This window comes from Phoxinus phoxinus (genome assembly GCF_949152265.1).
Source record: "Phoxinus phoxinus genome assembly, chromosome: 1".
Taxonomy (NCBI): domain Eukaryota; kingdom Metazoa; phylum Chordata; class Actinopteri; order Cypriniformes; family Leuciscidae; genus Phoxinus; species Phoxinus phoxinus.
In genome coordinates this window covers 30,848,079-30,861,080 of record NC_136876.1, presented here as the reverse complement: position 1 = coordinate 30,861,080, position 13,002 = coordinate 30,848,079, and positions in this window count along the sequence as shown.

Sequence of the window (13,002 nt, the reverse complement as noted above, 5' to 3'; positions counted from 1 at the left end):
AATATATAAACAATATGGTGTATATCATGCATCCCCAAAGTCTGTTGTTGATACTCTCCTAAAGAGAGAATAAATTAAATATATTTAGAAACATTGACATGTGATCATTTAACATCAGATAGAAATAAATAGCTGAATCATTAGGATTCCTAAAAAACTTGAGCATTATCACAGACTCATACAGTCTGAAAGGTGCGGGATAACTCCCAGACATGATGTGCATTGCTCTACTTTATCACACCTTGATAAATATATCTGTGACAAACTTGACAAGAGGAGCCATGAGGGGTCTCATATATATTCATGCGCAGCCCAGAGAGAGTGGAGATGCCTTCAAGCTTTTCATTTCATAGCTGAGTGGGATGAAATATAGCTCTGATTCATGGCTGTGTGCTATGTGTGTTGGCAGTTGACATTAACCCATACGGTGAATCATGTGTGTCAGTGTCACATACCTCAGGGGCTTCGGAGGCCCATGGATGGGAGTGATGGAGGGGTCTGGCCCCAATGCGCCCTGCTCAGGGTCAGAATATATGAAAACAAAAAGGGACAGCATTTTCAACAAAAATCAGAAGTGACAGAGCAATACTTTGCCATGACCTGATCTTACTGTGACCTTTTGTATACATACAGTATCTTTTCCCCCTCTAAAGGTGAGTTAGTTCCTGGTAAACACACTTGAGAGAGGGTATCAGTTGCTTGAGAAAATATGCTGTTATGAAAGTTAATAAACATTTTTTGGCCCATGTTCATTGGCATATTTGGAGTCCAGATCTTGTCATCTTGCTCTTGAGATTTTGCTAACAGCCTTGGACAACACGACTGGCTCATAGACAGATGAATTTTAACTAGAATAACAAATTACTGTGTCTAACTTACCATGACTCAGGCTGTTAAAGGCTTGATTTAGTTTGTGTGGCAAACATATGATGCCTTCGTCTTGGTCTGTTCATCTTCATTAGCACTTGAGTCCCAAAAAACCTACCCTGTTCTATGACCTGTTCCATGTGGCTGTTTTTACTAAAAACTAATTGTAAATTAATGACCTGTTCACAGAGAACACATCCCAAGATGTTTTGATTGTTTTCTAACATGACATACGTCTTTAACCATTGTGCTCCCGTCTCACATCTTTTGCAGCATCTCAAGCATGATGCAGCATTCCTAAAACACGGCGCTTAAAGTTGGCATGAAATGGAAATGATAGCTGCATCCGAAAACTTAAAAATGCTGCCTTCAGAGGACGCATTCCAATGTAGGAACGCATCAAGGCATGTCTGAATCCAATGTTAGCTTCACTTCTTGTCTCCTGAGACACCTTCATCTGATGGATTTTAAAGGCAGCAGATGTATCCTTCACTGCCTTTGATATCATATCCCACAATCCTGTGTGTTCCATTCAGTGACAGTTGAGATAGAAAAATATGCATGTTGCTGGTAAATTTTTGTGTAAATGTATGTTTTTGACCAACGTTTACCATTTCTCAATGATAAATTACTACTGTAGTAATTAAATGTTTGTTTAGTGCTCACCAAAGCTTGCTCTATTTTGCTGTAGATCATTAAACTGTTACGCTGCCTCAGAAGTCTGTCCAAAATCAGTTTCGTGAGGCATCATGCGCAAACGCTGCCTGCAGAGACCTTGCCTGTAAGGCAGCGAGGCAACAAGATGAGGCCGAGTTTTTATTAACAAAGTTCTTCTTCTCATTACATTATTGGCTGTTGACAAGCCAGCATCCGGAGCATTACAGTCACCGACTGGGGTGGAGTGTGGAGCATCAATGTATATCAATCAGTGCTGGTTTAGGCCAAAGCGTGGGTTCGTGCCACATTCCGAGGAATAACATATGTAAATGAAAAAAACGCCTTCTGTGTGAACAGGCCTTTAAAACCAGTCTTGAGACCCTGCATTATTTTCTCTGCTACACTGCGTTGCTGCTTTTTAGGGCATGTCCCAGCACCCAAACTTGCAGGTCACTTGACCACTTGTCTACCTAAATAACATTTTTCATGTATTTGGCCCAAATGTTAAAGTGGATGTGAAGACCGCAACCGTAGAACTGTGTGTATTTAACTTTTGATAATCTGATTAAACAAAAAAGTTTGCTTTATTTACACATTTTGAATTTCAATACTTTGCACTTTAAAATAAACTTTTTAGTATATGTTCAGTTCTGTGGTCTCTATGTCACAGATAAAACTATTTAATTGTGGTGCTTCTAATTAAGTAATAAAAATCACTTGCAAACATTTTACAAGATAGCCTACTTTCATCTCTGCGCCGATATAATGTGCAACACTTTTCGTTTTACTATACCAAATTATATGACATACTTCAGTAATTTTATAATCTAATTAATTTAACTTACAATGGAAAGTTTTCTGAGTACATGAGTTCCTGAACATGATAAATGATGGGATGCGCATGCACACTTCCAGGTGTTGTGTACAATGGTAGCTGTGTGCGCTTGATTCTGAAGTCCATGAGACTGTAGTGGTGCATGCCAATTTTCATTTTAGGTTTCAGAAGGATGTTCGCGAATACAGAGCCAGACTTATACTCGACAGTTAAAGGAGAATTAAGTCTGCACATAAAGAACACCTTTACCATGACTGTTCCCTGCTGGTGGAATGATCTGCCTAACTCAACCAGGGGTGCGTTTCCCGAAAGCATCGTTAGCCAACTATGGTCGCAAGTTCCGCCGTTATCAGCATAGTTCAACGATTTGGTGTTTCCCGAAACCATCGTTCCAACGAACGTTCGCAAACAGCATCGCAAACTTGTGTGGTTGGAACGACTGCTCTCGAGCTGTGGTTAGAAGCATAGTTTCTAGTTTACATGAGATGTAGACTGAATAAATCCTTATCTTTAGCTAAATAAGCAAGCTGACATTCAGTACAACCCGTGTTATTTATTTAGAATACATACAAATGTAATTTACGTCTTTTAGTTTGTCAAGAGATTTAAAACACCGTTTTTGAAGACTGCGCATGTGCGAACGCGCTCTACTATGTAAGAACGAGCCAAATATTGAGTCTGGTAATAAAGCAAAATAACTGAGAAAAATTAGAAATGGTCTTCAGATGCCATGTCTGTAACTTATATGACAAAATCTAGCGTTAATTCGATCTCAAACAGATTAATTAAAATAATTTATTAGTCCACCACGTGCGAGACGTCATAAACCAGCGTGGTTGAACGATACGACATTCGGTTTCGGGAAACACTCGTGACTAGCTAGTTGATTTCTCCAACGATGCATCATACTATGGTAGTTAAGCAGTGAGCTATATAGTTGTACGGGAAACGCACCCCAGGGGTGCGTTTCCCGAAAGCATCGTTAGCCAACTATGGTCGCAAGTTTCGTCGTTATCAGCATAGTTCAACGATTTGTGTTTCCCGAAACCATCGTTCCAACGAACGTTCGCAAACATCATCGCAACCTTGTGTGGTTGGAACAACAGCTCTCGAGCTGTGGTTAGAAGCAGAGTTTCTAGTTTACATGAGATGTAGACTGAATAAATCCGTATCTTTAGCAAAATAAGCAAGCTGACGTTCAGTACAACCCGTGTTATTTATTTAGAATACATACAAATGTAATTTACGTCTTTTAGTTTGTCAAGAGATTTAAAGCACCGTTTTTGAAGACTGCGCATGTGCGAACGAGCTCTACTATGTAAGAACGAGCCAAATGTTGAGTCTGGTAATAAAGCAAAATAACTGAGAATTTTTTTTAATGGTCTTCAGATGCCATGTCTGTAACTTGTATGACAAAATCGAGCGTTAATTCGATCTCAAACAGATTAATTAAAATAAGTTATCCCTAGTCCACCACGTGCGAGACGTCATAAACCAACGTGGTTGAACGATACTTTGCGACATACGGTTTCGGGAAACAGTCGTGACTAGCTAGTTGATTTCTCCAACGATGCATCGTACTATGGTAGTTAAGCAGCGAGCTATATAGTTGTACGGGAAACGCACCCCAGAGCTGCTGATTCTGTAGCCATTTTTAAGAAACTGCTGAAGACGTATATTTTTCGGCAGCACTTGATCCAGTAATACTAACACTTTCTCCTCTATTCTATCTAAAAAAAAAAAAAAACCTAACCTAACCTAACTAAAAACCCTGTTAGATTACAATCGTACTACGTTAGATTGAACTGCGAAGGGTCATAGCACTTACATACTCTTGTCCACTGCTAGTTTAATTGCTTCTATTGTTCTCATTTGTAAGTTGCTTTGGATAAAAGCGTCTGCTAAATGAATAAATGTAAATGTAAACGCGAGCATTTACGGTGCCATTTGGGACATGGTCATAGTGTTGATTTAGTCATGGGGGAAAACAAGACCTGGGACAGACTTGTGCACTTACTTCCGGTTGTGTACATGTGGTCTCAAGTGGCCAAGACTGTATTGGAACAGGACCTTAGCATCTCCCTCAAGAGTGCTGTGTTTTGAAGATGTCATGTCAATTCTCAAGACCCTGTCTCAAGTCTCAAGACCCTGCGTTCCTCTTCAATCCACTATGCAGCATTTCACATTTTCATTCACACGTTCTGTGTGGAATACTTGCTGCCATCAAATAATTTTCTCAGATTTGTGTTAATCTTTAGGGATCCAGGTCTTCTAGGTAACATCCCTGTGGATTTGGAAATTTAATTGTTTGCTATGGCTCTGATTTTCTCTGACGTTAGTTGAAAATTCAGTTTGGAAGTAAACAGTTTGACAGCATTTCATTCGGTTCAAGGAACTTAAAAAGGGCCTGGAAAGATGCTAATTGGGATATCAAAGTGAATGGGTTGTCCCCTGGCGTTTGGGAAAGAGCCAGCCAGATGTTAGGCTAGTCTTTTTTTTTTTCAGTGAGAGAGACCTTCACTTGTTTATGCAGCCCAATAAACCTTGTTAAATGGGATCACTGATTGCAGTGAGTAGTAGGGTGAGTGAGTGTGTGTGTATTTTTTCGAGGCTGAAAAAGTCAAACACCCACAATGTATCTGTATATCCACCCTCACACATTTATTCAGTCATTCTCAACTTAGCAAACGACTCACACACTCTGTTTAACCTCAGAGGGATATGAGCCTCGTGCATGCAGCGGGGTAACAGGCCCAGGTGTCTCTGTCATCTGTCATGGTATGGTGACAGCTTGCTTGAGACTACTGGGTGTAGACAGATGCGAACCCCACCTTGTTTTCCCTCATCCAGATGCTCTATCAACCCCTCTAATTCTCATTGACATGGAAATATTATGAAGTTTTGGGGTCATGGAGTGATCTGCTCATCTAATTAGAATTTTAGATGACATCTGACATATAATTTATTATTCGGTGTAACGGTATCAAAGGTTTCAGTCAAGTTTTAAAAAACAATTTAAGTAAATGTTAAACAACACCAAATAAGCAAAAGCTTATCTAATTTAAAAAAAAGTTATATGTAAAGTAAAATAAATAAATAAATAAATATGTGTGTGTGTTTGTGTGTCCTGGTAAACCCTACATTATGGGGACCAAACACAAAGATGGCAATATCTGAAATTCTTATCCTTGTGGGGACATTTTTTGGTCCGCATGAGGAAAACGGATTATAAATCATAAGTGATGTTTTTTGAAAATATAACAATGCAAAACGTTTTCTTTAATGGGAAGGTTTAGGGTTAGTATAAGGAGATATAATATACAGTTTGTACAGTATAAAAATCATTATGTCTATGGAAAGTCCCTATAACACATAAGAAAACACAACGTGCGTGTGTGGTTGCATTAAAATGCAGCATCGTATACGTCTTAAAGATATGTAGGCTGTATAGCATCTATATGGTGCTGCAACGGACAGGTTTCAAATGCAACACTCAGTTTTGTACAATTTGTATTTTTATACACACCAAGGGATCTTTAGCATGAGAGAGATTGAAGACCCCGGTGTACACTGATGGACTTTTATGAGGCACTTTAGATGAAAAATAAGTATACACGAAAAGGAAAGTAAGAAAAGGCCCTTTTTGAAAAAAAAAAACCCTCAGATCTTTGCCTTTTCACATTGGAATGCTTTAGTGCTTTATGTCTGCCACACAAAATTCAGCGGATGTACTGCACTAACTAAATTAGTTCAGTTTGTCCCGACTGGTAAGTCACTCCTGTCTTTTCTATTCTGGCTTTAACCATGAACACATGCTTAAGGAGGTCTTTACGCTCAATCACTTTTATCTCTAGCAGCGACCATTACGAAAAAGAACAATTTCACCCTGATTAAACACTTACACTCTAAATTAACTGCTGCTAACATCGAGCACTTGTGCTGAACCATAGAAAGTGAAAGGCATTCATAGAAAGCAACATCTAGAAGTTTCTGAATAGATTTAGTAGGCCTGTTGTTGTGAAAATTTAAATAAAAGACTGCTGTCCTACACAATCAACTTCAAACGTTTTACATTTCTAATGAGACAATTAAGAAAATGAGATCTGATTGTACAATTAGCATGCCCACAAACCAGTGTAAATAATTAGATATAAACGTTATAGTGAGCACTAGTGAGAAAGAATGGAATTAGGTCTAAACTAATTGGGCAAATTAGTCATTCACAAGGAGAATCATGCATTTCAAATTGACCACCTAGTGAGATGTTCTGTAATTTGGTGTTTTGTTCCTACGTCACCATTTATAAATATGTATGTAGCTACTTTTCTCAAAGCTTCGCCCAGCTCTCAGTAATTAACTTTGTTTCCCTTGAATGACGAGTGATTGTGTGTCTTACATGAGTGTCTTTGTTCCTTGCCGGGTGTTTGCGAAAGCACACACTTTGCTATGGCCGGATTAATGCATAGGCATGCAAATGCTAATGCTCACATGTCCAGGGAGGCCCAATTACAATAAGCAGAAATAATATATACATTTAATTTATTATTATTATTATTATTTCACTCTAATAGTAAAACACTGTAATGCAATAAATGAACACAATTTTAAATATTGGGCAGAATCCTCGTATCTCCATATTTTGACTTTTCCCCCCTATAAATCACAACTGGTGACCCTTTACGTCTGTCTGTTGGTTTTGCAAATATTTAACCAATAAAACATATTAAAAAGAGCTTGTGACTAAACCTCGTAACTCCACTGGATCCTCAAACTGTGAGTCAAATCTGATATTAACTCCACCCTCCTCTATTGTAAATTGTGTGCCGCATGCAGTTTGGACCGTCTCTGCTTTAATAGCCGGTAAAAAGCACTTCATCATTTTGGCAAAATGACAGAACTGATTGCCCATAGGCTAGCTACAGTAAACTTTATAACCTGTTTGTTGATAAAAACGTAACGCGATGCACTTACTGCTTCAGATGTGGCCATTCTAATGACGAACAAAAACGCAACATGGGGAGATATACCCCCTTTAGGAACAATGTGGATTTACTTTTCAACTGAGTATACGTTTAGCATGTGCAGGATGATGCATCAGCCAATGTGTTATTACTGGAAATAAATAGAAACATTTGCCAATTTAGTTGCTATAGCACCAATAGTAAAATATTAAATGGGTCATATGCCCTTTTAACAAGATGTCCCCAAGAGTGTGTATGTGAAGTTTTAGCTCAAAATACCCAACGGATATTTTATATAGCATGTTAAAATTGTCACTTTTTGAGGGTGAGCAAAAATGTGCCGCTTTTGTGTGTCCCTTTAAATCCAAATGAGCTGCTGCTCCCGGCACAGAGGGCGGAGCTTCAAGAGCTCCTGTGTGTGGGTTAGCCGATTACCTCACACAGACACTGAACATTTCAAAAACTTGTAGCCTTTTATGTTCATACCAGAGTCGCAATCTCCATTTGAGCATCTAACTTTGTAGTTCCCTATCAGTCGGTCACTACTACGTAGGTCGTGACCGACCAATAGGAATCTCGCTAGAGAGCCAATCTACTTCGAGTGAAACTAAACGAGCCAATACACATTGGCGTGCAATCATTTGCATCAGCTGCGCAGCCTCGCAGCGCGGGTATATAACGAGCAGCTGGTGATTGCACTGTAGCTTTTTGCTTCGGAGCCAACCGATGCTGTTTAATCTATCTAATATTGAGTGATCAAACAACGAGCAAGCTCTTCAGGAAGATCTCTCGTGTCTGGTGCGGGCGATACAGCGCGGCAGCGGGGTCGACTTTATTTTCTCTTTTATTTTTGTGTTACTAAGCAAAAAAAAAAAAAAAGCTGTTTTCACAGCTGGTAACGGTGTGCCAAGAGCGTTAAATAGCCGTTCTTACGGCTGGTAAGACCGCCGTGAAGAGAGACAGCGCACGACAGGTTGCACATTCCTGTCTGTGTCCGCTGTGACCGTTCCCCTGCGTGCTTCAGTACCAAGAAGAGCATTCACCTGAAAGAGCTTACATGGGTGTGAGTTGCGTCTTTCTAAAGATGACATTCCACCCGTGTGTTTCTGGTTGCGGTCGTTTCCTGTCCTCACTGACGGCCACGATCACTCTCTCGCATGCCTGGGAAACATGTGAGACTGTGTTCGTGGGTGGTTCATGTTTTCACGGGAACATGACCACGTCGGCACGCCGGTTGACTCTGCTTTCTCCGGAAAGCTTGAGTCCCCACTGTTGTTGGCCAGCCGCTGCTTGTGTGTGAAAGCACAGCTGCAGGTCTGCTCGACACTCTGGGACACCAGCGTGTCGTGTGCCGTCGAGCTGCCGGGCTGCAGCGCGGGTTGTCACGGCAACCCAGCGCTCGCTCGGCGCTCTAGGTGCGCGGTCCCCATGTCTATTCTCCGTTGTAGCGCCCTCCCTGGTGGCCACCAGGAGAGGTCTACTTCAGTAGAATAGCTTGGGTGATCCTGAGAGCTGAGGGCTTCTCCTTCGGGGAACCAACCCCCTAGGGCCCCTCCCTCTCTAGCGCATCACAAGCTGTGCAGCTTCTGGATGAGATTGCTGGTCCTTCAAAAAAAAAAAAAAAGATGGAGGAACCTAGCGTTTCATTCAAGGCTCCAGCTGAGGGCAGATGTCGATTGCTACATCGGAGAGAGGGGCTGTTTCGTTCTGGAAATGAGGATGATGTTAAGTTCCCACTGTAATAGTGTGTGTGCTTATGCTGAATCAGATTCAGAGCGGACAGCCATGCTTTCCCGGGTCTTTCTCGGACGTGCATTGAAAACTTAGCAGTATGGAGCTATATTGGTGCCAAAAATATGGAACGCCAAAAGTGCCAAATTCTGCATAAAGTTTTCACCTCTCTCACTACCCTCGATGGTGGGGTGGTTGTGCCTCTGGCAGGCCACCTCTACCCTGCATGCGAGGCCAAGGCACTCTTATTGCACGAGGGTAGTTCTGAGTCGGGGTTGAGCTGCGCTTGTCGACTGACCGTGTTCAAGTCACAGTGCTGGCCCTCGATCAGACGATGTCCACCTTGGTGGTCCAGAAACCCCCCTGGCTGTCCTTGTAGAGGTGTGAGAGCTCGTCAAAGTACGCTTTCTCGATGCTCCATCTCATAAGGTGGCCTTTTCAGCGACACTGTTGAGAACTGGCCCAGCAGTTCTCCACAGTCAGCAGCAGACTGAAGCGGTTCCCCTGACGTACCACCAGAGTACCTCGTGGGCTGCCCCTCAGTCTACTCGTCGCCAAGGGTGTCATCCCCTGCAAAAAAGAGAAAACTCCGGCACAGCCTGCTCTACTGTGTCCGCTGCAGGAGGATGACACCACCCGTCTCAACCACTGTTTAAGTGGTCGGTGAAACAATCACTGGAGACGGGTGACCCGGAGATGGATGGAGCTGCTCTCTCCCAGTAGAGGGCTGGGAAACTAATCTTTTGAGTTAAAATTCTGTTCCACCACTGGAGTCACAGTGGTTCCCAAATTCTCAAAAAAACAACAACAAAAAAGAGCAGATCCTCTATCTCTGGGTCTGAAGAGGGTCTGGAGAGTAGTGGGAGGAGAAAATCCTCACCACCCTCATCCGCCTCTTCTGTCGCCAGCGGGCAGCGCAGTGTGTGGTTCGAGAACGCAACCAAGCCTCCTCCTGCACCTCCTGCCTCGTGGAACCAGGTAAGTGCTGCACAGCACACTTAGACCACGCTACGGACCGCCTCCCCAAGAGAGCCTCCCGGGCCGCGTCCCTGTGTTCCACCTCGCTGCCCCACTCCGGGTACGCCTACGGTCCCTTTAGCCCCGCTTGTACGGTCTCTGCGAGCCTGGTTAGCGCTCCCCAGTCCGTCTCGCTGGCTCATTCGGACCATCAGGCTCGGCTATGCGATTCAGTTCGCCCGGCATCCCCCCAAGTTTCGGGCCATCCACTCCACTACAGTGAGAGCAGCCGATGCCCATGTCTTGCGTGCGGAGATCGCAGTCCTACTGGCGAAGGACGCGATAGAGCCGGTCCCTCCAGCCGATATGAGGTCAGGACACTACAGTCCCTACTTCATTGTACCCAAGAAAGGTGGTGGGTTACGACCGATCTTGGATCTGCGAGTTTTGAATTGGAGCCTCCACAAGCTACCGTTCAAAATGCTCACGCAGAGACGCATTTTCGGATGCATCCGTCCCCAAGATTGGTTTGCAGCGATCGACCTGAAGGACGCGTACTTTCATGTCTCGATTCTTCCTCGACACAGGCCGTTTCTGCGCTTTGCGTTCGAGGGTCGAGCATATCAGTACAAGGTCCTGCCCTTCGGGCTGTCCCTGTCTCCCCGTGTCTTCACGAAAGTCACGGAGGGGGCCCTTGTTCCCATGAGAGAACAGGGCGTTCGCCTCCTCAACTATCTCGACGACTGGCTCATACTAGCACACTCTCGAGATCAGTTATGCGAACACAGGGACCTCGTGCTCAGGCACCTCAGCCAGTTGGGCCTTCAGGTCAACTGGGAAAAGAGCAAACTCGCCCCCGTGCAGAGGATCTCTTTTCTCGGTATGGAGTTGGATTCGGTCGCACAGACAGCGCGCCTCACAGAGCAGCGCGCTCAGTCGGTGCTGAACTGCTTGAACACGTTCAAAGGCAGGACGGCGGTCCCACTGAAACTTTTTCAGAGGCTCCTGGGGCATATGGCAGCGGCAGCAGCGGTAACCCCGCTCGGGCTGCTTCATATGAGACCGCTTCAGCACTGGCTTCACGGCCGAGTCCCGAGATGGGCGTGGCATCACGGCACTCACCGGGTGGCAATCACACCGACGTGCCGCCAGACCTTCAGCCCGTGGTCAGATCCCTCGTTCCTACGGGCAGGAGTGCCCTTGGAACAGGTGTCCAGGCATGCTGTGGTATTCACAGATGCCTCTGCCACCGGCTGGGGCGCCACGTACAACGGGCATGCAGTGTCAGGGGTGTGGACGGCTCCCCAACTGCATTGGCATATTAACTGCCTCGAGTTGCTAGCAGTACATCTCGCTCTGAGCCGCCTAAGGAGGCCGCTACAGGACAGAGACGTGCTGGTCCGTACGGACAACACAGCGACCGTTGCGTACATCAACCGACAAGGTGGTCTACGCTCCCGTCGCATGTCGCAACTCGCCCGCCATCTCCTCCTCTGGAGTCAGAAGCATCTGAGGTCGCTTCGAGCCATGTATGTCCCCGGAGTGCTCAACCGTGTGGCCGACGAGCTATCACGAGCTGTGCTCCCGGGAGAATGGCGACTCCACCCCCAGGCGGTTCAGCTGATTTGGAGAGAGTTCGGGGAGGCTCAGGTAGACCTGTTTGCCTCCTCAGAAACCACCCACTGCCAGCTGTTTTACTCCCTGACCGAGGGAACACTCGGCACGGACGCACTGGCACACAGCTGGCCCCGGGGCCCCCGCAAATATGCGTTTCCCCCAGTGAGCCTACTTGCACAGACTTTGTGCAAAGTCAGGGAGGACGAGGAGCAGGTCCTTCTGGTGGCTCCCTATTGGCCCACCCGGACTTGGTTCCCGGAACTCATGCTCCTCGTGACAGTCCCTCCCTGGCCCATTCCTCTGAGGAAGGATCTTCTGACTCAGAGACGGGGCACCCTGTGGCACCCGCGTCCAGACCTCTGGAAACTCCATGTCTGGTCCCTGGACGGGATGCGGAGGTTCTAGGTGACTTACCCCCAGAGGTACTTAACACCATCACTTCTGCAAGGGCGCCGTCCACGAGACGTGTTACGCCCTGAAGTGGAACCTGTTCGTCGAGTGGTGCTCTTCTCGCCGAGAAGACCCCCGAAGATGTTCGATAGGGTCCGTGCTTTCCTTCTTGCAGCAAGGGTTGGAGCGAAGGCTGTCTCCCTCCACCCTCAAAGTACATGCTGCTGCTATTTCAGCTTATCACGACCACATAGATGGCAAAACAGTTGGAAGGCACGACCTGGTCGTCAGGTTCCTTAGGGGGGCGAGACGATTAAATCCTCCTCGACCCCCCTCCATACCCTCTTGGGACCTTTCCCTGGTGCTTCGAGCACTTCAGGATGCTCCCTTTGAGCCGTTGCAATCAGCAGACTTGAAGCTTCTCTCCATGAAGACTTTGCTGCTGGTTGCACTGGCTTCGGTCAAGAGGGTAGGGGACCTGCAGGCATTTTCGGTCGACGAATCGTGCCTAGAGTTCGGGCCGGGTGACAACCATGTTGTACTGAGACCCCGGCCTGGCTATGTGCCCAAGGTTCCTACCACTCCCTTCAGGGACCAGGTAGTGAACCTGCAAGCGCTGCCCCTGGAGGAGGCAGACCCAGCCCTGGCTTTGCTCTGTCCCGTTCGCGCTCTGCGTATGTACGTGGACAGAACTCAAAGCGTCAGGACCTCAGACCAGCTCTTTGTCTGTTACGGAGGCCAGCAGAAGGGAAAGGCTGTCTCCAAGCAGAGGATGGCCCACTGGATAGTGGATGCCATCGCCTTGGCTTACCAAGTTCAAGGCGTGCCCTGCCCGCTCGGGTTGCATGCACACTCTACGAGAGGCGTTGCATCCTCCTGGGCGCTGGCACGTGGCTCCTCGCTAACAGATATCTGTAGAGCTGCGGGCTGGGCGACACCTAACACGTTCGCTAGATACTATAGCCTACGTGTAGAGCCGGTCTCCTC